A 6,532-nucleotide genomic window follows, 5' to 3' on the forward strand; every position below is an offset into this window, starting at 1 on the left:
CAGTCTGTAAGAGTTCTGCCTTTGTCTGTACCAGTCTATAGTCAAGTTTCAGTCTGCGCCTAATAAGATTACCATATTCCTGTACATAGCCATGAAGATAAATGTATAGACCCTTTTGTCAAGTATCAGAGATATATGTGGGAATAAGATTAACGTACCAATACCAAAGGAACTTGAGATTGTCAATTTTTGTCACCCTCAATCTGCTACTCTAAGCGTGCAAGTGGCATTTCTATCGTCTGACGTAACGGCAGAAGATAAACACGCCACAATAAGACCACGAGACATATTGCTGACACTCGCCTACTTCGTTAGAACGACAAGTCAAATAATCTGATGGTGTTTGTACTGAAGGTCTTACAGTACGCACACCACAGATTTTTTTTGCTTTTTCAATTTCTTTTGTTATGGCTCCCTATGGAGTAGCATGGCCGAACGGTAACGTAAAGCCACTGCTTCTGTCACCAATGTCCCAAAACTCAGAAGCTAAGGCAGCGGTGGCCGAGGTGTGGCTATTGTCTCCAGCACTGCCTAGCTGGTGGCAACAAGTGACGCAGCGACTGTGACCCACTGCAGAAGTGCTGTGACCAGAGCGCTACGTCCCAGGGTCGGCTGGACGCACTGCAGTGGTGGCTCAGTGTCTCTGTTTCAGGGCAGGCTGCCTTGACGTGGGATCTAACAACAGACCCCGTCCATTATTCCTGATGGTACCCAAAGTGTCAAAGCTTTGTGGTGCTAGTGTTCCGATTCTAGATGTTTCAGCACAAAAATGGCTAGGTATTTATGCATTCATGGTTCAAATGGCTCTGAGCACTATGCGACCTAACTTCTGAGGTCCTCAGTCGCCTAGAACTTAGAACTAATTAAACCTAACTAACCTAAGGACATCACAAACATCCATGCCCGAGGCAGGATTCGAAACTGCGACCGTAGCAGTCTCGCGGTCGCTCGCCTCCAGCCTGTAACGCCTAGAACCGCACGGCCACTTCGGCCGGCTTTGCATTCATGGGCTTCACTTGCTTGGCCTTTGCTGTCACAGCACGTATACTGAACACTTTCGTGGCTGCTGGTGTGCAAAAGCTTCTGCCTTCTTCCGCTTGGTGCTCCTGTGTCAACTATATGCACACACAGTCTGACCAGCTTGCCTCACAACGTGTGATGTCTATGTTGTGTTCTGTAAGGCTTAATATCTGCGCTCTGTGTGGCTGACGCTGTTGTAATCTGCATCCTACTTCGTGCCTTTCTGACCGAATATGATTGGTATCTGTTGGTATCTTACAATGTGCAATGGCTGTACGTCCTGTCGAGCCTGCCTTGGGATGGCCAGATGAATAAGTTCTTTTCCTCAAGTATGACGATTTAAGAGCTTCCGGAAGGCCCTATCTTTACTGTGTTAAAATAACGCTTATGAATTACTTGTTTTATGAGAAAGTATTTGAGCTAGGAAGTTGAAATATTTACAGGTAATTTATTGGAGTATTGGCTACAGTTTAACACAGGGATTTTTAAACATTTTAATTCAGTTGTTAGAGATTAATATTTCTGTTCTAATGAAAATTATCTACTTTTTTGTGCCATTTTTCGTTTATAAATTCAACAATATACAGGTTTTTGGAAAAAGACTGTGCTGAGTTACGCAGAAGGGACTGTGTAACATTTCCTAAAATGTGAAGCCAATTGGCTTTGGTAGATCCAGAGAAAACATGTAATTTGTATGAAAAATAAAACTTTTGTAAATGGAGAGACAAAGTTGGGATTACCTTTTTAGTGCATTCTAGGTCCATAGGATGGACTATCTTCATATTCTGCGAACTCCTCTTCGAGCTTCCTCTTTGTCGTCCGCCTGTTTACTCTAGCCTGTATTTGTGGACTATTTACAGAACTATCAGCAGCCTGAAAACGTTCCTTGACTAAAACAAGCATCGTTTGTACCGAGTTGAAACCGATCTTCATTCCCGTATTTCCAAATGCTTTGCACCTTACAACGTTGCCATCATTGAAAGTAGTAACAGCATCATACACGCTAAAGTGAACTGTTTCTACTCCAACAAACATAGTCTTGGGGATTCTTGACGATATAACACTATTTATACTTTCTTTGGGGTTTTGAGTTTTTCAATGAGCACACTTTTCCAACAGATCAGGTGCTGCTAAGCCTCTGAAAATAGGTTTTATCACCCCCATTACCGCATCAGGTAGACTGTGTTTACGAGTGTACACTTCACCAGTCAGCAATCCCTTGTTGTGCTTACACCAGTTGCTTTCTTCTTTGGGACACGAGTAATGATAGGAGCTTTCATCGATTGAAAAAGTATGAAACAAAGAGCCCAAACAGCCTTCTTCATTCCATTGACGCTGTATGTGTTTTGCCTAATAGTCATTCCATAATAGTTCTGTATTTTGCCAATTACACTGTCAGATAGCCTTCCCTTCCCATCCAACCTTTTACCATCGCTGAGTTTTTGTTTTTTGTACGAAGTTTCAGTCGTCGTAGTCTTGATCCCATTCGTTTCTGTACATGTCCAGTACAACCAGATTTCTACACTACAACATCATCACCATAGTGCTTCAGTTCTTGAACATCTCTCAAACTTTTAGAATCGCCGTCACCAATGTAATTCACCTACTGCTCTTTATCACACGCAACAGAACGTTGAAATATACTAGCAACACCAGCCACTTCCATTCCTCTACCACTGCCACTATAGTTAGATGTTCTGTTATTTTCATGTGAACCTTTATTTTTTTGTGGACACCTACAAAACTTGGATGTAACTGCTACATTTAAAACTTTCTCTGTGTACATACTGGTGGCAGGTACTACACCATGAAGAGATGTTTGTCCCCGTTTATGCCAGGTAACGTCGAATTCTGCAGTAAAGTCTCTATTACCCCTGTTTTCTAATACTGCCTCTTCCACAGCTTTCTTCATGGATTCTATACAGACATCTTCCACTTTACACCTTATAAATCTATTATAGTTCGAAACCTGGTTGGGGGATTTGGAAGATTCATCATGCCATAGGAAACTGCACCTGCACTAGTACCCCTACCAATTGTACGCAAGGCATAAACAAATGTAATGTTGTGTTCACAGATTTTGCTACCATTTTCTTCATTTGGAGTTACTGCAACACTGTTCCAAAAGGTGGTCATGTATGAATACTTATTACACTTCAGTTCTATTTCAGTGACAAGCCGTACGTGATTTTTTTATAGAATTATCAAGTTTGGAAAAAAATCAGTGGAGAACTGACGTATCAGATATTTCACTCACATCCAGTTCGCCCATCTACATCTACATCTACATCTACATGACTACTCTGCAATTCACATTTAAGTGCTTGGCAGAGGGTTCATCGAACCACAATCATACTATCTCTCTACTATTCCACTCCCGAACAGCGAGCGGGAAAAACGAACACCTAAACCTTTCTGTTCGAGCTCTGATTTCTCTTATTTTATTTTGATGATCATTCCTACCTATGTAGGTTGGGCTCAACAAAATATTTTCGCGTTCGGAAGAGAAAGTTGGTGACTGAAATTTCGTAAAAAGGTCTCGCCGCGACGAAAAACGTCTATGCTGTAATGACTTCCATCCCAACTTGTGTATCATATCTGCCACACTCTCTCCCCTATAACGCGAAAATACAAAACGAGCTGCCCTTCTTTGCACCCTCTCGATGTCCTCCGTCAATCCCACCTGGTAAGGATCCCACAGTTGTTTGTAATTTTAACACCCAGGTACTTAGTTGAATTGACAGCCTTGAGAATTGTACTATTTATCGAGTAATCGAATTCCAACGGATTTCTTTTGGAACTCATGTGGATCATCTCACACTTTTCGTTATTTAGCGTCAACTGCCACCTGACACACCATACAGCAATCTTTTCTAAATCGCTTTGCAGCTGATACTGGTCTTCGGATGACCTTACTAGACGGTAAATTACAGCATCATCTGCGAACAACCTAAGAGAACTGCTCAGATTGTCACCCAGGTCATTTATATAGATCAGGAACAGTAGAGGTCCCAGGACGCTTCCCTGGGGAACACCTGATATCACTTCAGTTTTACTCGATGATTTGCCGTCTATTACTACGAACTGCGACCTTCCTGACAGGAAATCACGAATCCAGTCGCACAACTGAGACGATACCCCATAGCTCCGCAGCTTGATTAGAAGTCGCTTGTGAGGAACGGTGTCAAAAGCTTTCCGGAAATCTAGAAATACGGAATCAACTTGAGATCCCCTGTCGATAGCGGCCATTACTTCGTGCGAATAAAGAGCTAGCTGCGTTGCACAAGAGCGATGTTTTCTGAAGCCATGCTGATTACGTGTCAATAGATCGTTCCCTTCGAGGTGATTCATAATGTTTGAATACAGTATATGCTCCAAAACCCTACTGCAAACCGACGTCAATGATATAGGTCTGTAGTTAAATGGATTACTCCTACTACCCTTCTTGAACACTGGTGCGACCTGCGCAATTTTCCAATCCGTAGGTACAGATCTATCGGTGAGCGAGCGGTTGTATATGAGTGCTAAGTAGGGAGCTATAGTATCAGCGTAATCTGAAAGGAACCTAATCGGTATACAATCTGGACCTGAAGACTTGCCCGTATCAAGCGATTTGAGTTGCTTCGCAACCCCTAAGGTATCTACTTCTAAGAAACTCATGCTAGCAGATGTTCGTGTTTCAAATTCTGGAATATTCCATTCGTCTTCCCTGGTGAAGGAATTTCGGAAAACTGCGTTCAATAACTCCGCTTTAGCGGCGCAGTCGTCGATAACAGTACCATCGGCACTGCGCAGCGAAGGTATTGACTGCGTCTTGCCGCTTGTGTACTTTACATACGACCAGAATTTCTTCGGATTTTCTACCAAATTTCGAGACAATGTTTCGTTGTGGAACCTATTAAAGGCATCTCGCATCGAAGTACGTGCCAAATTTCGCGCGTCTGTAAATTTTAGCCCATCTTCAGGATTTCGCGTTCTTCTGAACTTCGCATGCTTTTTCCGTTGCCTCTGCAACAGCGTTCGGACCTTTTTTGTGTACCACGGGGGATCCGTTCCATCTCTTACCAATGTATGAGGTATGAATATCTCAATTGCTGTTGCTACTATATCTTTGAATTTGAGCCACATCTCGTCTACATTCGCATAGTCAGTTCGGAAGGAATGGAAATTGTCTTTTAGGAAGGCTTCTAGTGGTACTTTATCCGCTTTTTTAAATAAAATTATTTTGCGTTTGTTTCTGATGGATTTGGAAGAAATGGTATTGAGCCTAGCTACAATGACCTTGTGATCACTAATCCCTGTATCAGTCATGATGCTCTCTATCAGCTCTGGATTGTTTGTGGCCAAGAGGTCAAGTGTGTTTTCGCAACCATTTACAATTCGCGTGGGTTCGTGGACTAACTGCTCTAAATAATTTTCGGAGAATGCATTTAGGACAATCTCGGAAGACGTTTTGTGCCTACCACCGGTTTTGAACAAGTATTTTTGCCAACATACCGAGGGTAGGTTGAAGTCCCCACCAACTATAACCGTATGAGTGGGGTATTTATTTGTTACGAGACTCAAACTTTCTCTGAACTGTTCCGCAACTGTATCATCGGAGTCTGGGGGTCGGTAGAAGGAGCCAATTATTAACTTAATTCGGCTGTTAAGTATAACCTCCACCCACACCAATTCGCACAGAGTATCTACTTCGACTTCACTACAAGATAAACCACTACTGACAGACACCAACACTCCACCACCAATTCTGCCTAATCTATCTTTCCTGAACACCGTCTGAGACTTCGTAAAAATTTCTGCAGAACTTATTTCAGGCTTTAGCCAGCTTTCTGTACCTATAACGATATCAGCTTCTGTGCTTTCTATTAGCGCTTGAAGCTCAGGGACTTTTCCAGCGCAACTACAACAATTTACAACTATAATTCCGACTGTTCCTTGATCCAAGCACGTCCTGTAATTGCCAAGCACCCTTTGACATTGCAGCCCATCCCGCACTTTCCCGAGGCCTTCTAACCTAAAAAACCGCCCAGTCCACGCCACACAGCCTCCGCTACCCGTGTAGCCGCCAGCTGAGTGTAGTGAACTCCTGACCTATTCAGCGGAACCCGAAACCCCACCACCCTATGGCGCAAGTCAAGGAATCTGCAGCCAATACGGTCGCAAAACCGTCTGAGCCTCTGATTCAGACCCTCCACCCGGCTCTGCACCAAAGGTCCGCAGTCGGTTCTGTCAACGATGCTGCAGATGGTGAGCTCTGCCTTCATCTCGTAAGCAAGACCGGCAGCCTTCACCAAATCAGATAGCCGCTGGAATCCAGAGAGAATTTCCTCAGATCCAAAGCGACACACGTCATTAGTGCCGACATGTGCCACCACCTGCAGCTGGCTGCACCCTGTGCTCTTCATGGCATCCGGAAGGACCCTTTCGACATCAGGAATGACTCCTCCCGGAATGCACACGGAGTGCACACTGGATTTCTTCCCCTCCTTAGCCGCCATATCCCTAAGGG

Source organism: Schistocerca gregaria, chromosome X (assembly GCF_023897955.1).
Source record: "Schistocerca gregaria isolate iqSchGreg1 chromosome X, iqSchGreg1.2, whole genome shotgun sequence".
NCBI lineage: Eukaryota > Metazoa > Arthropoda > Insecta > Orthoptera > Acrididae > Schistocerca > Schistocerca gregaria.